Source organism: Zea mays, chromosome 7 (genome assembly GCF_902167145.1).
Source record: "Zea mays cultivar B73 chromosome 7, Zm-B73-REFERENCE-NAM-5.0, whole genome shotgun sequence".
In the NCBI taxonomy this organism is placed as follows: domain Eukaryota; kingdom Viridiplantae; phylum Streptophyta; class Magnoliopsida; order Poales; family Poaceae; genus Zea; species Zea mays.
In genome coordinates this window covers 95,495,642-95,514,730 of record NC_050102.1, presented here as the reverse complement: position 1 = coordinate 95,514,730, position 19,089 = coordinate 95,495,642, and the positions used below count along the sequence as shown (strand labels likewise).

At 44.8% G+C, this 19,089-nt stretch overlaps 1 long non-coding RNA gene across 1 annotated transcript; it reads right to left on the bottom strand.

The window, feature by feature from the left end:
- Positions 1–6,504: 6,504 nt before the first annotated feature.
- LOC103632588 (uncharacterized) lies at positions 6,505–8,286 on the bottom strand. Its single transcript, XR_556049.4, has 2 exons — positions 7,680–8,286; positions 6,505–6,827 (listed from the first exon to the last, which is right to left on the bottom strand). It is a non-coding gene; the product is annotated as an uncharacterized lncRNA (long non-coding RNA).
- Between the last annotated feature and the right edge of the window lie 10,803 nt (positions 8,287–19,089).

The window sequence follows — 19,089 nt, the reverse complement described above, 5'->3', positions numbered from 1 at the left end:
AGTTTATACGGATGCTTCGCGTATTGGTCTTGGTTGTGTGCTGATGCAGGAAGGCAGGGTGATTGCTTATGGCTCAAGGCAGTTGAGGAAGCATGAGGGGAATTATCCAACTCATGATCTGGAATTGGCTGCGGTGGTTTTTGCTCTAAAGTCGTGGAGGCATTACCTTTATGGCGAGGCTTGTGACATTTTCACTGATCACAAAAGTCTCAAGTATATTTTTACTCAGAAGGAGCTGAATTTGAGGCAGCGTCGGTGGCTAGAATTGATTAAAGATTATGATTTGTCCATTCATTATCACCCGGGGAAGGCTAATGTGGTGGCGGATGCCCTTAGCAGGTCCGGGGTTCCAAAGGTGGCCTTGCCGTTGATCGCTGATCTGGACCGTTTGGGGATCGCTTTGTGTTATGTCGGCACCGCTAGCGAGGAGACTCAGATGCTTATTCAATCCTCACTTATGGAGAGAGTGCGTGCGGCTCAGCAGCAGGATCGTCTTTTGCAGGAAGCCCGAAGGAGGGTTGGTGATGGTAAACCGCGGGAGTTCACCATTGATGAGAATGATTTGGTTCGTTTCAGGGGCCGTCTTTGTGTGCCTCAGAAATCAGAGGTGAAGCTGGATATCCTGCGAGAAGCTCATAAAACGCCTTACACCGTCCATCCTGGCGAAACCAAAATGTACCGAGATTTGAAGCAAAACTTCTGGTGGAAGCGGATGAAGGTTGACATTTCTAAGTATGTGGCCGCCTGTGAAGTATGTCAGCGCGTGAAGGCCGAACATAAGCGGCCTGCAGGTTTGCTGAAGCCATTGGAAATTCCAGAGTGGAAATGGGAGCATATCACCATGGATTTTGTGGTGGGTCTACCTCGTTCCCCTCGTGGCAGGGATGCTATTTGGGTGGTAGTGGATCGCTTGACTAAGTCTGCGCATTTTATTCCCATGAAGACCACGAATTCAACTTCAGATTTGGTTCCCTTGTATATGAAGGAAGTAGTCAGGCTTCACGGGGTACCTAAGTCTATTGTTTCTGATCGAGACTCCAAATTTGTATCCAAATTCTGGGAGAGTCTCCACAGTGCATTGGGCACCAAGCTTTCGCTTAGTGTCGCTTTTCACCCTCAGACGGATGGTCAGTCAGAGCGAACAATCCAAACCTTGGAGGATATGTTGCGTGCTTGTGTTCTGTCATGGAAGGGTAGCTGGGAGGACCATCTTGCTCTGGCAGAGTTTGCGTATAACAACAGCTACCAAGCTAGCATCAAGATGGCACCATTTGAGGCTTTGTATGGCAGGCGGTGTATCTCTCCTCTGTGCTGGGAGACTTTGGGAGAGAGATCCCTGGTTGGTCCTGATTGGGTTCAGCAAACTTCTGAAAAGGTTCGGGAAATTCGTCAGAATATTTTGGCAGCTCAGAGTCGTCAGAAGAGTTATGCTGATGTGAGGAGGCGGGATCTGGAATTTGCTGTGGGTGACCAAGTCCTTCTCAGGGTATCACCCACTAAGGGAGTTGTTCGGTTCGGTGTCTCTGGGAAGCTCAGTCCAAGATACATTGGACCATTCACTATCTTGGCCCGGGTGGGCAGCTTGGCTTATCGCTTGCTACTGCCGGATTCCATGGCAGGGGTACACCCGGTTTTTCATGTCTCTATGTTGAGGAAGTTCTTGCGGGATCCGGACCATCAGATTGAGATGGAACCAATTGCGGTGCAGCAGGATCTGACTCTGGAGTGCCGTCCGGTGCGTATATTGGAATTCTCGGAGCGTGTGTTGAGGAAGAGATCAATTAAGTATGTCAAGGTTTTATGGTCTAATCAGTCAGAGCGCGAGGCTACGTGGGAACTTGAGGAGTTGATGCGGCAGAAGTACCCGGAACTTTTCGTTGTGGGTAAGTTTTGTTGATTCGCTAATCTTTTCTTGTGTCATTCCGATAGAAGCGTCAGAATTCGAGGTCGAATTCTTTTTAAGAGGGGTAGAATGTGATACCCGGTTTGCAAAGAAGAGAAGTTGGGGGCTGTTCTTTTTGTTTTTTTTCCCTCATCCAGTTGTTGTTTTGGGGATTTGGAATTTTTGTGAACAACATTCGCAACTAGGGCAGTAGAATTTATTTGGTTTGACGTTTGCGTTGCAGTCGGGAGCCGTCGCGTGGGTTAGTTGGGCTGCAATTGGTGTTTTGGCCCATTAGCCTCCCAAACCCTAGCCGCCACCCTCCTAACTACCCCTCCCCATGTGCAGCCCCCCCCCCACTTCTCCTTTCCCCTTGGCCGCCGCCCCCCCTGCCCACCTCCTCCTCCCTCCATTGTTGCAGCCACCAAAACCCTAGCCGCCCCCCCCCCCAATCCCCTCCTCCCTAGGTGCTACTCCGTGCCGCTCGGATCATCGTCTTTTGGTGCGAATCTCCAATCGTTTTGGTGGAAGGAAGAAGGGAGGAAGGAAAAGGGGAGAACCCAAGGTGATTTTTCTTTTGTGTTCATCCCTTGTTCATTTGCGCTGCGATTCAATTGATTAGATGTTGCGTTTGCGATTAGATGGGGGGGCTGTCCAGAATTTTGCGTGGTGGATGAACAGCGGTAGTTCCAGCAGTTTTTAGTTTTTTTTCGTGAAGATTTAATGCGCTCAATTTGGGGTTATAAATTAAAAGTTATCATCGTTTGAATCCGGGTATGTGGCTGTCCAGAAAACAGATTTTTTCAGAGTGATGAACAGCAGCAGTGTTAGCAGTTTCTGGGGATTTTTCGGGAGCAATTAGTGTTAATCAGTATGAGAATCTTGTAGCACTTTGTTTTATCTTTCCAACGAGTATTTATGCGCTCAATTTGGAGTTATAAATTAAAAGTTATCATCGTTTGAATCCGGGTATGTGGCTGTCCAGAAAACAGATTTTTCAGAGTGATGAACAGCAGCAGTGTTAGCAGTTTCTGGGGATGTTTCGGGAGTAATTAGTGTTAATCAGTATGAGAATCATGTAGGGCTTTTTCTTATCTTTCCAACAAGTACTTATGCGCTCAAATCGGAATTATATTTTAAAAGTTATCGCTGTTTGAATCCGCGTATGTCGCTGCTCAAATAAAAAAAAACAGATTGCAGGGTTTATTTTGAGGACCGTTTAGAGGTAAGTAGATGTTAGAATTCAATCATGGGTTGTATACAAAACTTGTGGGGAATTTTATGTAGTTGTCTCTGAAGTTTTTGTTTATCATCACTGCTGTCCTAAATTTTAAGTTATGGAATTGTTAAGCAGCGCCGCTGCAGTTTGGTTAGTGAGGGGAGAATTGTTACCGCGGCGGGGTTTGAAATTGCGCGTAGGTGCGGTGTTGTCTTTGAGTTTTTTTTTTCATGAGAATTTGGTGCACTAAGTTGGGTGTCAAAAACAGGTGGTGGACTTCCGGATCGTTCTTAGGGATTTTGCCCGAACTTCGGTAGAGGCAAGTAAAACAGTGATGGTTATTTCGTCTTTTGATTGAAGAGGCTCATACTTGATTATGTTTGTGCTATTTGTGTTCGTATCCATATTCCTAATTGGGTACCATCGTTTGAAATTATTCATGCTTTATTGATTATACATGTGGAGGGTGTGGTTTGATCATGTTACCCATGTGGTTATTGATGTGAAATGGGTGGAAGTATATGTCTAGCACATTTTATTTGGGAAGAACTCATGTTGTTGACATGCATAATGCATTCATCATCCATTGCATTGAAGTTTTCGTCGCGATCTTATGGTCCGACCGTACCGGTACAATGAGCATCATATGTTTCCCGAGAAGGGGTATGATGCAGCTTCATATCCTTAGAGGTATGAAGGCAGAAGTCATGTTGCATCTGTAGCCATGTGCATTCATGGGTGAAGTGTGGAACCTATTATGGTGATGTGGATAAGGTGGATCTTTACTTTGTAATTCATCTTGGCATTGAGTAATTGATTACTTGCTTACTTGCTGCAAATTAATATTTAAGGAAGAAGTTGGGAACCATGTGGTTGCTTATGCACGGTTGGCCTGCATTGTCCAACTGTTGTTTGTTCTTTTTACTTGCTGAGATGTGTCATCTCACTCTTGCATTGTCTGATGCAGGCACCTGATCTTTGCTTTGGGAGAGAAGGGATGTAGCAGCACGGCCACCACACTTTTAAATAAAGGAATAACTGTTTATTAATGATGTTAAACAGGAAGGGTCAAGTCTAGGGAATTACTACATTCTAATCTTTCATGGTAGTTGAACTGTTTAGTTTGGTGGGCTGAGATGTCTATCTTTTGTCTGGTCATGAATGTTCTTTTCTACCGTTGCATTTTGATTATACTATGGCAATTATCTTTCTTTTATATCCTGTATAAACTATATGCTTCCCTTGTTATGCTACTTTCAAGGGAGGTGCTGCCGGTTTTTGCAGTACTTTCTTTCTCTATGTGTTGCATGAGTCTTGTAGAAAGGTTTTTTTTTTGGTATCATCCATTGTGTGGGATCAGTGGGGTGTTACACGCTCTGTGCGGAGGCTCGGGGGCTGCTCTCGCAAACCCGGCTCCGGCCAAACCGTTGACAGCGTCAGCATACCAGCCCGAGAACTTGGGACCCGACCGTGCACCCGGGCTACGGCCAGCTCGCATGAGGGAACAACCAGACCGGCCGAAGCATTGCGAAACGCATTAAGACCTCGAAGGAGACAAACCACTCCTCCGAGGCCTCGGGGGCTACACCCAGCGGGTGCGCTCAGTCGCACCCACCGGAACAAAACGCACCCGAGAAAGGCTGGTCCCCTTGCAAAAAAGTGCGACAAAAGCCTCCAAGCGAGTATTAACACTCCCTTCGAGGCTCGGGGCTACTGTCGGGGACCATAATTAGGGGTACCCCCAAGACTCCTAATCTCAGCTGGTAAACCCATCAGCACAAAGCTGCAAAGGCCTGATGGGTGCGATTAAGTCAAGGCTCGGTCCACTCAAGGGACGCGATCTCGCCTCGCCCGAGCCCAGCCTCGGGCAAGGACGGCCGACCCCGGAGGATTCACGTCTCGCCCGAGGGCCCCCTCAAGCAACGGACACCCCTTCGGCTCGCCCGAGGCCCAGTCTTCGCCAAGAAGCAACCTTGGCCCGATCGTCGCGCCGACCGACCGAATCGCAGGAGCATTTAATGCAAAGGTGGCCTGACACCTTTATCCTGACGCGCGCCCTTCAGTCAACAGAGCCGAAGTGACCGCAGTTACTTCGCCGCTCCACTGACCGGCCTGACAAGAGGACAGCGCCACCTGCTCCGCTCCGACTGCTGTGCCACTCGACAGAGTGAAGCTGACAGCAGCCAAGTCCGGCCTCAGGCGCCATAGGAAACTCTGCATCACCCGACCCCAGGGCTCAGACTCGGGCTCAGCCCCGGAAGACGACGAACTCCGCTTCGTCCGACCCCAGGGCTCGGACTCGGGCTTAGCCCCGGAAGACGACGAACTCCGCATCGCCCGACCCCAGGGCTCGGACTCGGGCTCAGCCCCGAAAGACGACGAACTCCGCTTCGCCCGACCCCAGGGCTCGGACTCGGGCTCAGCCCCGGAAGATGACGAACTCCGCTTCGCCCTAACCCAGGGCTTGGACTCGGGCTCAGCCCCGGAAGACGACGAACTCCACATCGCCCGACCCCAGGGCTCGGACTCGGGCTCAGCCCCGGAAGACAACGAACTCCGCTTCGTCCGACCCCAGGGCTCGGACTCAGCCCTGGCCTCAGCCGACGGTCTCCGCCTCGCCCGACCCAGGGGCTCGGACTCGACCTCGGCCTTGGAAGACAGACTCGACCTCGGAGGAGCCTCCGCCTCGCCCAACCCAGAGCTCGGACCGACCACGTCACAGGCGGGGCCATCATTACCCTACCCCTAGCTAGCTCTGGCTACGGGGAACAAGACCGGCGTCCCATCTGGCTCGCCCCGGTAAACAAGTAATGATGGTGCCCCGCATGCTCCATGACGACGACGGCTCTCAGCCCCCTTACGGAATTAAGGAGACGTCAGCAAGGACTCGACAGCCCCGACAGCTGTCCTTCCGCCAGGCTCCAGCACTCCTCCGACGGCCACGACACCACACCGAACCGGGTGCCAAAACCTCTACGGCTGCCATGATGGCATGTACTTAGGGCACTAGCTCCCCTCCGCTAGACACGTTAGCACACTGCTACACCCCCATTGTAAACCTGGATCCTCTCCTTACGCCTATAAAAGGAAGGTCCAGGGCCCTCTTACAGAGGGTTGGCCGCGCGTGGAAGGACGGGACGGCGCTCGCGTAAGCCGCTCGCTCCCTCCCGCGTGGACGCTTGTAACCCCCTACTGCTAGCGCACCCGACCTGGGCGCGGGACAAACACGAAGGCCGCGGGTTTCCCCTTTTACGCCTGTCTCCCTCCGGCTTCATCCCCCCTTCGCGCTCCGTCTCGCGCCGAACCATCTGGGCTGGGACACGCGGCGACAATTTACTCGTCGGTCCAGGGACTCCCCGGGTTCGAAACGCCGACAACACATAACAATAACCAGTAATAAAAATAAATTTCAAAAAAAATCTTATCACTTTAAGTAGGGCTAAGCAGCACTAGTTGTTCATAAAACAGGTATCAAGGAATGATTATTCAAATTCTCAAGGTTGGTAATGCATCAATTGTTTGATCACGCAATTCCTATCACCTAATGCATCATATCAAGTGATAAAAGTTTTGTAAACAACAAGGAAAGTGGTGGATGCACCGGGGCTTGTCTTTGTTGCAGAGAAGAGCCGAAGACTAAGAAAATAAAATGTCACGAGTCTTCAGGGTGATGACCGGTCTCTAGAAAATTACTCCACCAAGTGATTGATCAACAGACAACGTGATCTACACGTGCAGTAAAGATGCATGCTATGATCATGATGTGACGATGAAATGGACACAAATGCAATAAAAAGAATTTAAACGATAAAACCACAAGCATACTATCCTTACCCGGTACAATTGCACTATGTTACCGCCATAAATTCTAGTTGCTAAGCGAAGGACGTAAGATCCTTGAAAATAATTACACACGTCATGGGCCAACTTGGGTGTTAGTGGTCCATGGACTTCACTCAACACTACAAACAGTTTAACTATTATTCGATTTTTCTTAATTACTTAAATATTTTCTTTAAAAGGCATTTTTTAATAGGCTTAAATTAGTTATCTAACTTAACATACTCCAATTTGAATCAAACTTTTTTCTGTAAGCTAATCTAAGCCTAAATATTACCCATAAAAATTTTCAGGGTTTTAGGAGAGAGATATTTATTACAGGAAATTAAATGAGCATTAGTAACCTATGTTAAAACAGAAACGACACATAAAAATCATAGTTTTTACCTAACCAATATTTTTATTGGTAAGTACTCATTCTTGTGAACTCAACAAAACTGGTTTCGTATTTTTAGCATTTTTCTACAATTTTCTACAGCACTTCTAATTCTAGTACAAATCCTGAAATAAAAGAAAACTCTAAAACTGTTTTCAACAAACCCCTAGACTTCTCTTTTTCACACAAAGAGCCCTTTCTTCTTCAACGTGATGCACAGGGTGATCCCTTTTCCCCGCCGGCCAAATCCAGACGACAACAGCTATCGGCAACCATCTAACCTCTAATCCGATGCACAGAGAGCACCCCCATACACGCTTAAACACACACCCCACATCAATTTCAGGGATTAGAACCCCTACCAGTGTGTTCCACGGAAGCTGATGGTTGAAGAGATGGAACACGAGCAGGCGGCTTGCTGGACGTCGAGTTCGGCCGAGATGAAGGGAGCAGTTGGATGAAGTGAGCAGGGACGACGACGTTAGGACACAGGAGGAAGAGGCCGACGGCGCGCAAGCTTGGGACTCCACCAAACTCGAAGACGGGCCTGACAACTTGGCGAGACGTTCGCGAAGGATTTCCAAAGGAGCCGAGATGAGCAGTGCGCCGGACCGGGCGAGTTCACCAGCGCGGTTGGCAGCGCGCAGCTCGGCGAGGAGGCGGCACAGAGAAGACAGAGGAGAGTCGTGCGTCTGGTGCTGCGTGGAAGAACAGAGAGGCGAGTTGCTTCAGGTGCGGCGGCTGAAGACAACACCGGACACAGCTGGAAGCCGAGCTCGCGAGAGGATCAACAGCGGTGAGATTTTTACCACGCACTAAGACATGCGTGGAGTGATTTGGATGGGAAGAGCGGCTAGAAAGCTACGTGTCGTGAGAATGCCGGATGAGAGGATAAGCTAGCCGTGAAAAAAAAAATCTCCTGGAAAGAAAAGTCTCCGGAGAATGCCAGATGAGTGGAAGAAAGAAAAAAAAAACAAATCTTTCTTTTCCCATAATATATCCATATATCCCTAATAATTATCTATTCTTCTCTCCAATTTAAATTCGTAAACAATATTCTCAATTTTTATCTTAAGATTACTGCTCCGCTTGATTAGAATTCATATTACAAAAGTTTTAGAATAATTTATATTTAACTAATTCGGAATCTAAATTTTTAATTAAATTCCTGCCAATCCGAATTAATGCGACACAAATCACAAACCTAATTTTGATTCCTAAAATTATTATTATCCCACGTTGGTAGTTATTTTGTGACTGGTCATTAATTACCAGGCCAAATGACTTATTTGGTAACAAATTAAACTTTTTATCCCTAAGTTTATTATTAACTCATTTCGGCAATTATTAATAACTAGCTCTTGCTACTTGGCCAAATGACCTATCTGGTAACAAAATAAACTTTTTCTACCAAGAAATAAAAATAAGGCTTTCTCCAGTTTTATTTTTCCTAAGAACGTAAAATAATTTTGATCCTTAAATACGGCTTTTAACAAAGCGACACACATTTTCATCACAAACCATGCATAAGCATTACAAGTTATATTATTTTAAAGTGAATGCAACACATGATTAACCTTTTCGGAATAATCACATGGGATGCTGATGCTCAAGATGATGTCATGCTTAAATTTTAGTGGCGCTTAACACCTAGGGTGTTACAGCAGTAGTCCAGCTGGCCTCTGGTGTTCAGCCTTAACTCTTTGACACACATCGCACATAGCCACATGTGCAGCCACATCTCTCTTCAATCCATACCACCAATACTTCTGCTTCAAATCCTGATACATCTTGGTACTACCAGGATGAATAGAATAATCCGAGTCATGGGCCTCCTTTGAAATAGTCTCACGAAGGCTTTCAATATCAGGAACACATATCCTGTCCTTGAACCACACAGTGCCTTGCTCATCTTCCGTGAATTCTGGACCTCGACCTTCAGTAATCAGATCCTTAATCTCTTGTATTTTAGCATCACCAATTTGTCCTTTGCGGATTTCTTGCTCCAAGGTAGGTTCCATATCAATAGTAACTCCTTCAGTGTGAGCAACTATCCCCAGGTTAAGTCTCCTAAAATCCTCAACAATCTCATCGGGTAGCTGCGCAACAATAGCTGAATGAATGTGCTCTTTTCGACTCAAGGCATCTGCAACCAAGTTCGCCTTGCCCAGGTGATAGTGAATCTCCAAATCATAATCCTTAATAAGCTCCAACCAACGGCGTTGCCTAAGGTTGAGATCCTTCTGAGTGAATATATACTTCAAACTCTTATGATCTGTGTACACATGGCACTTAGTTCCCATAATATAATGTCTCCATATCTTAAGTGTGTGCACCACAGCCGCCAGTTCTAAGTCATGAGTGGGGTAGTTCAACTCATGTTTCCGCAACTGACGAGACGCGTAGGCGATCACATGTCCTTCTTGCATGAGCACACATCCCAAGCCTTGACCACATGCATCACAATAAATATCAAATCCCTTCTGTAGATCTGGCATAACCAACACTGATGGTGACATAAATCTCTTCTTTAATTGATCAAAGCTAACTTGGCACTTCTCGTCCCACTTAAACTCTCTTCCTTTCTCCAGAAGCGAGGTCATAGGCTTGCAATCTTAGAAAATCCTTCAATAAATCTCCGATAATATCCTGCAAGACCCAAGAAACTCCGGACCTCAGTAACTGTAGTGGGTATGCTCCATGCCATTATCTCTTTAACTTTAGCAGGATCCACTGATATCCCTCCATTGGAAATGATATGTCCAAGAAATGGCACCTCGTCAATCCAGAACTCACATTTACTGTACTTGCCATAGAGTTAATTATCTCGCAGATTCTGTAGCACCAATCTAAGATGTTCCTCATGATTACCATCACTCTTGGAATAAATAAGAATATCGTCGATGAATACCACGACGAATCTGTCCAAATACTCCATAAACACCTTATTCATCAAATTCATAAAATAAGCTGGTGCATTAGTTAGTCCAAATGACATAACCGTGAACTCATATAATCCATATCGAGTCGAGAAAGCTGTCTTGTGAATATTCGATGGCCTAATCCTCATTTGATGGTATCCCAATCGGAGATCAATCTTCGAAAATACCCTAGCACCTCTCATCTGATCAAATAAATCCTCAATGCGGGGCAACGAATACTTGTTCTTCACAGTAACATCATTAAGAGATCTATAATCCGCACACATCCTTTGTGATCCATCCTTCTTCTATACAAACAGAACCGACGCTCCCCAAGGTGAGGAACTCCGACGAATGTACCCAGCCTCTTGTAATTATGTAAACTGCTTCTTCAGTTCCTTTAACTCTTCTACAGACATCCTATATGGCTGTTTAGAAATAGGGGCAGTCCCAGGTAAGGGACACGGATGTTGTCACCAACAAACTCCTTAGCTATAAAGAACATCACACGTCAAGAAGAGGTAGTTACTGCAATTTCAACTTGAAATCTTTCTCCTTTAGGGCTGGTGAGTTCTACCATACCTCTACCACATTGTATAATGGCCTTTTCCTTTCTTAGCCATGACATACCAAGAATTAGATCTATACTGCTTGCATCTAATATTATAGCGGTAGCCCAGAATTCTCTTCCCATAATTGTTAATGTCAATCTATGTGTCATATGCTTTGCCTCAATAGGCCCTTTAGGTGTGATTACTATCATTGGTTTTCTCATATTTAGCAGTGATATCTCATTTGTGTTGGCATATCGAGCAGACATGAATGAATGTGTAGCACCAAAATCAAATAATATTGTTGTAGGAATTGCATTAATGTAAAACATACCAATTGCAATGTCAGCTCCTTCCGCAATAGCATCCCACTGACTTGATTAACCCTGGCAATAGAGTATCCCTTGCCAGATCCTGGAGTCTGTTGCTTACTCTGAACTGGGGTAGTAGCAATCCTCTGTGGGCAAACATTTGCATAATGTCCAGTCTTCCGACACTTGAAGCATGTAGTGCCTGCACTCTGTCCTTAAAACTTCGTCGGGGTGCCTGTGGGGGTAGCCTGACGAGTCGGTGAAGTCCTCTGAGGTGATTGTTGAACTGGGTGCTAGCCTCCGCCAGTGCGAACTAGTGTACCCTGGGGTGAACTGTAGCGAGGACGAACACTGTTGCTTCCTTGTCCTTGGGATATCGCCTTCCTCTTCAAATCTCCTAGCTGAACACGCTTATGTTCAATAGCTAGGGCCTTATCAAGCAGCCTCTAAAATAATGGAAATGTATGTGCCACTAGAGCATACTGCAAGGGTCCATTAAGTCCTTCAATAAAATGCTCTTGCTCCTCTCATCTTTAGCAACTTCATCAGGTGCATATCTGGATAGCTAGATGAACATATCGCGGTACTCGCTGACTAACATGTTTCCCTGCTTCAGCGATAGAAATTCCTTCTTCTTAATCTTCATCAATCTAGCTAGTATATGATAGTTCCTGAACTGTGTACTGAACTCTGCCCAAGTAATAGTATCAGCAACATCGTGGGCAGCAGTGTATGAATCCCACCAATCAGCAGTAGGCCCTATCAAACGACCAGAAGCATATAGAACCTTCTCCCGGTCAGAGCATTGTGCAATAATCAACATCTTTTTCCACAGACTTCAGCCAATCATCAGCGTCCAGTGGATCAGGAGAACTAGCAAACATCGGTGGCTTATGGCTCATGAATTCCTGGTGCTTGTCCCGGGGTGGAACTGGTGGTGGTGGAGGAGGCAGTGGTGCTTGCTGCTGTTGCTGTTGCACCCTTCTCTCCAGGCATATCTCTTCTCGCTCTTGGCGCAGCTCTCGACGTATCTCCTCCCGTTCTTGGCGCATCTCCTGGCATTCCTGTTGCATCTGAGCATGAGTATCTACCATGGTGTCTGCCATTTATTGCATCATCCTCATCTGAGCTGCAACCAGTGGGTCAACTCCGACTGGTGGAGGCGATGGTGGAGGATCCATCTCTGCTGGTTGTGGCTGGGGTTGTCTAAATATCCTCCGAGTGTGTCGATTGGGAGGTAAATCAATTCCACCACCCTTCCTGGTATTGACCGTCTAAGTTAGAAACATATGGTAAGAGAGAATAGTAGACAAGGCAGGTAGTTACGAGTCAGGTTACTTTTGGGGATTTATTAGCTAAGTAGATTAATGTTTTACCTACTAAAGCTAACTCAATACCTTATGGTGGTACAGGCTAAGATGTCCTTTTACAATATCTCAATCAATCAAAGAAGCAAATCAGACATTTATCATCAGAACAATCAACCAACATTTTTAAATAGAGAAAATACTTTTAATTTTGTCTTAGGTTCCCTATCTCTTAAAAAGATCATAGCTGTAGGATTCCAAGGTGTGAAATCCATCTTGTCTTAGAGTAGAAAAGATACGAGTAATCAGAGTAGAACAGCAAAAGGTGAGCCAGGATCAGGATAAGATGAGTATAGAATGAATCAGAGTAAGGTAAGTAGGTAAGGTTGCTTTCCATTTTTATCTAGGTTTCGTCCTACAGTCAACATTTCCTCTGATACCACTTCTGTAACACCCGGGCTTTAAGGAACAAAGCCGGGTGCATCTCATACATGCGCCAAGAAGACAACATATATAATAACAGAGTGTATAGAGATAAATGTCTTAATAACATCAGAGTATTTATTACATAGCGGAAGTCTTATTACAAAATAAAAGATAAATATAAAACGAGCTAAGGATCATCCTTGGCGCTAATGTCAACTAGGAAACGCCACCTAGATCAGATCAAACTCCTCGCTTTGTGGCTCCTCCTGAACCACCTGTTCTTTTCCTGTGGGAGGGTGTGAGACAGCAAGGGTGAGCTCACACATGATCATAGCTCAACAAGTTGTGGGGAAAACCAGTGGGCATGAACTCACCAAAGGTGGGAGTTCATGTGATGTGTAAGGCTAATCAACAACAGGGGTTAAAGCTGAGCTTTTAATTAGTTGGTCAAAGTTTTATTAGCAGTTACTAGATGTAAGTAAATACCAAACCTTAAATAAAGTAATAGAACAAAATTAATAAAAATCCCATGCAATGCAAATGACAAATTGAATTTAAGTTCCATAAATTAATCATGCGAGAGTCCTGAGCTACTCATGACCGTGAGCTCGGCTAGTATACCAGTTTTACACTCTGCAGAGGTTGTACCCTTTACCCACAAGTCATGTTACCCATCTGCCATGGGGTTGTACGGGCCCCATACACCTCTACCAAGGAAGCGAGGCAGGGTAACACTACGAGGCCTTTACAAAGTTCCACTAGCTTTCAAAACCCGCTACAGTTTATGGGAAGAGCACTTGCAAGAATCCCCCGTCTGACCGCCATCGCAGCAAAATCAACCCGAGAACCTCCTTGCATGCAACTCCCCTACTGCCCTTGCCCCTTTCGGGTAAGGTAGTCTTCCACTAGCTTTCCTAATTAGTCAGCCAAGGGCGTCCCATTAAACCCTTGTGGTGGCACGTGTTTCTCAAGTTAAGCTCCATGTTCCAATTAACATTAATGATCTTGACATGAACATAAATAGAATAACAAAATAATTGGAACATGGATGCAATAAAATATTATCCCAAAACCATGTAAAGCAGCAGCAAAAACTACCCAAGTGATTTAGGGGTAAACAAGGTAAAGAGATAAACAGTCTAGTGTGACATATTGGGTCCCATCAAAATTAAACCTGTGCATTGAATAATGATAATAAAGAATATTATTGGGTAACAAAAGTGGATCAAGGGCACAACTTGCCTTCAATGAGCTCCTGCTCAGCTACTTCTATCTGCTGGTCACCAGGATCCTCAGTCACAGGTTCTTCTACTCGCCACAATACAAACAAGCACAGTATATAGAGAAAATTAACATCACACCAAACATGTAAACAAAATACATAATAATAATCTACACATTAAAATAAAATTATGGGAACATGAATCATTAATTTTGGAGTTATAGATTTTAAATTATTAATTTCCAAAGGTTTTATGTGCTTGAAATAGGATTAAGTGAGAAATTATTTTTCTTACTGTTTTCATGTCAAAACAGAGACTCTAAGTGATAGAGAATAATATTACAAAATTTTAGAAATTGGAATGGGTTATTTTGGAGTTCATATGAATTTTCTATGAATTATACAATTTCTAGCATTTATTTTCATATTAAATATTCAAATTCTAATTCTTTTATGTGATTTTCTTAACCTTCTGGACTGGGCGCACTAATACAGGGAAGAGCAGGGGCCTCTGTGCAAGTTATTTCAAAACTCAGAACACTATTTGTAGTACTGCAGGTTGATTTCCAAAATGGTTAGGGTCTCTTTAGTGAAATGGCCATCGTGAAGAGGTACGCGCCAATCTCGGCCGTTTGATTAGATATCAGCGGCGCTCTTTAGATCCGCATTCCGCCGAATCGGTAACAAGCCAAATCCATCAGATCTGAGATCATCGGCCGTGATTTAATGAAACGCGACTCGCTCGTCCACCATACGATCACAGATCCACAGTGGGAAATCCATACCAGTGAAACGTCATACCCAGACCTAATCAGAGCCGCACATCACGAAGTCGAGGGCCATACACGTTCTACCCACTGTTCATCACCGCGCGAGCCGAACTTGGTGGCATCGCCCGCGGAACGCGCCGGCACCATTGTCGGACCCCGCGCGCTCTACAATTCTAATGGCTACTCTTCGATTCGAACAATGATTCGCGGGGAGGACAACAACACGAGGCGATTGGGGAGTGTGCTCACCAATAATGGGGGTCGGAAAAACGCTGTCCACGGCGAGGGCGATTCCGCGGTGGAAGGAGGAGCGTGTTGAGAAATGCCGGTGCGCAGGCGAGCAATCCCGATCAGCGCCACCAAATGAAGTTTTCCCCCACTCCAAGGAAGCCCACGGGCAAGACTTCGAGGGCGCAGTCGAGGCAATCTGTGGTTCACAAGCGACGACCCTGATTCCTTTCGCGGCGGCAAGAAATTCTTGCGTTTGCGGTAGGAAAGGCGAGAGGAAAAGGGACGAGTGGATTGAGTCAACGGCCGAGCCTTTTATGCATCCCCTGCGTGGTCAACGTGGTCCGGTTCTGGTGGGCGAGACCCGCCGAGCTCGGCCAGGCTATTGCACCCAACCGCGCGGGGAAGACGGAGCCATGTAGCTTGGGCCCACCAGTCGGCGATAAAACGGCACGCGAAGGAGCCAGGCCATCTGACGAGCGGGCCCAAACGGGCAGTGGTCGAAGCGTGCGGCCGCGCGGGCGTGGTTGCTGGACCGCGAGCGAGGGAAGAGGCTGACCGCGGGCCCGAGAGACAGTGAGAGGGTGAGGGATGAGTGACTGTGCGGGATGGCCCACATGTCGACGCGTAGCGGCGGGTGGGCAGGCGGGGTAATGGGCCGCGCGCGCGAGTTTCTGTAGATGGGCCAAAACGCGTGCCGAGGCCCAATTAGGTTTCTTCTCCCTTTTCTTTTATCTTTTCTTTTCTTCTCATCTCTCTTCTCTTTTAAATTTAAATTTTCAATTTGAATCCATGTGTGTGAAGTTCAAATTCAGGTTAAATGTCTATATCTAAATAACAATATGCACTGAATTTTTGTTCATTTATATTTATATTTTATCCTGTTTGTATAGTGTTTTCTTCTCTTTTTCTCAATTCTAGGATTTACTTTAGGATTTAAATCCCCATTTGGATATTTAACATATTTCTCTTTTTTTACATTATTTTTATATCATCATAAAATGCACACAAAATAAAACCTCGACATGATGCATAGTTTAGTGGCATATCTTTTTATTAGTTATTTGTTTTTGAATATGGTATTCACATGTGATGATAAGTAGATTCAACACACACATAAAATATAGGAAATGCATTTTCTCCTCTTTTATTATCTATTACAAATTGGGTATTACACAAAGGTATAGAAATATGATTGCAAGAAGCATTTTTAAGATTTGAAATTCCTCCCCCTATTTCAAATGCTTTTCCTTTGACAAAATAACAGCTCCCCCTGAATGAATTCTCCCCTTAGCTTTCAAGAGGGTTTTTGAAATGATTTTCCCTTTTTGAAATGGATACCAAAACCAATTGAAATTTTTCCATACTAATGATATACCAATTGAAAATTGACTTTAATACACCAATTGAAAATTTATTTTGAGGCTAACTCAAATACCAATTGAAATAAACATTTGTGGAAGTTTTTTTGAAATGATGGTGCGGTCCTTTTGCTTTAGGCTTAATACTTTCTCCCCCTTTGGCATTAATCGCCAAAAATGGAGAACTTGAGAGCCCTTATTACATTTTTTCCCAAATGGTAAAGTAAATATGAGTGAAGGGTCATACCAATTGAGAGTTGTAGGAGTAATGGCAAAGGGTAAATGATATCGTCAGAGTTAGAGTGGAAGCCTTGTCTTTGCCGAATACTCCATTTCCCTTTCAATCTAAGACTAAGGATAGAAATACACTTGAAAGCACATTAGTCTTAGCCTTGGCACAAGAAGAACAAGAAATATGCATTTGTACCAAATGAAAGAGACATGATTAATGGTATATTTATGAGCTATGTGTGCAATGATTCAATCAAAGTTCCAAGAATCAAGTACATTTAGCTTATTCCTAAGTTTGCTAAAGGTTTTCTCATCTAGTGGCTTGGTAAATATATCGGCTAATTGGTTGTGAGTGCTCACATAAGCAATTTAGATATCCCCCTTTTGTTGGTGATCTCTAAAAAAGTGATACCGGATGTCTATGTGCTTAGTGCGGCTGTGTTCAACGGGATTATCCGCCATGTGGATTGCACTCTCATTATCACATAAGAGAGGGACTTTTCTCAATTTGTAGCCATAGTCCCTAAGGGTGTGCCTCATCCAAAGTAATTGTGCACAACAATGTCCTGCAGCAATATACTCGGCTTCGATGGTGGAAAGAGCTACGGAGTTTTGTTTCTTTGAAGCCCATGACACTAGGGATCTTCCTAGAAACTGACAAGTCCCTCATGTGCTCTTTCTATCAATTTTACACCCTGCATAATCGACATCGGAATATCCAATTAAATCAAAGGTAGATCCTTTAGGATACCAAAGCCCAAACTTAGGAGTATAAACTAAATATCTCATGATTCTTTTCATGGCCCTAAGGTGAACTTCCTTAGCATTTGCCTGGAACCTTGCACACATGCATATAGAAAGCATAATATCCAGTCGAGATGCACATAAGTAGAGTAAGGAACCTATCATCGACCGGTATACCTTTTGATCTACGGATTTACCTCCCGTGTCGAGGTCGAGATGCCCATTGGTTCCCATGGTGTCTTGATGGGTTTGCCATTCTTCATCCCAAACTTATTAAGTATGTCTTGAATGTACTTGGTTTGGCTGATGAAGGTGCCCTCTTGGAGTTGCTTGATTTGAAATCCAAGGAAATACTTCAACTCCCCCATCATAGACATTTTGAATTTCTGTATCATGATCCTACTAAACTCTTCACAAGATGACTTGTTAGTAGACCCAAATATAATATCATCAACATAAATTTGGCATATAAACAAGTCTTTAGAAATTGTTTTATTGAAGAGAGTAGGATCGACCTTTCCTACTTTGAAGCCATTAGTGATAAGAAAGTCTCGTAGGCATTCATACCATGCTCTTGGGGCTTGCTTGAGCCCATAAAGCGCCTTTGAGAGCTTATATACATGGTTAGGATACTCACTATCTTCAAAGTGGGAGGTTGCTCAACATAGACCTCTTCCTTGATAGGGCCATTGAGGAAGGCACTTTTCATGTCCATTTGATAGAGCTTAAAGCCATGGTAAGTAGCATAGGCAAGTAATATACGAATTTACTCAAGCCTAGCTACGGGTGCATAGGTTTCATCAAAATCCAAACCTTCGACTTGTGAATAACCCTTTGCCACAAGTCGGGCTTTGTTCCTTGTCACCACACCATGCTCATCTTGCTTGTTGCGGAATACCCACTTGGTACCTACAACATTTTGATTAGAACGTGGAACTAAATGTCATACCTCATTCCTCGTGAAGTTGTTAAGCTCCTCTTGCATAGCCACCACTCAATCCGGATCTCGTAATGCATCCTCTATCCTGTATGGCTCAATAGAAGACACAAAAGAGTAATGTTCACAGAAATGAGCAACTCAAGATCTAGTGGTTACCCCCTTATGAATGTCACCAAGAATGGAGTTGACGGGGTGATCCCTTTGAATTGCTTGGTGGACTCTTGGGTGTGACAGTCTTTGATCCCTAATCTCTTGATCATCTTCCTTATCTTGGTCCTCTTCATCTCCCCCTTGATCAATGTCCTCCTCTTGAGGTGGCTCATCATCTTGATCTTCATCCTCTTCTTCTTGAGCCTTGTCCTCATCTTGAGTTGGTGGAGATACTTGCATGGAAGTTTATGGTTGATCTTGTGCTTGTGTGGGCTCCTCGGATTCTTTTGGACACACTTCACCAATGGACATGTTCCTTAGCACGACGCATGGAGCCTCTTCATCATCTAGTTCATCAAGATCAACTTGCTCCACTTGGGAGCCATTAGTCTCATCAAACACAATGTCACAAGAAACTTCAACTAGTCCAGTGGATTTGTTGAAGACTCTATATGCCCTTGTGTTTGAGTCATAACCTAGTAAAAGGCCTTCTTCTGCTTTAGGAGCAAATTTAGAACTTCTACCTCTCTTAATAAGGATAAAGCATTTGCTCTCGAAGACTCTAAAATAATAAACATTAGGCTTTTTACCAGTAAGGAGTTCATACGAT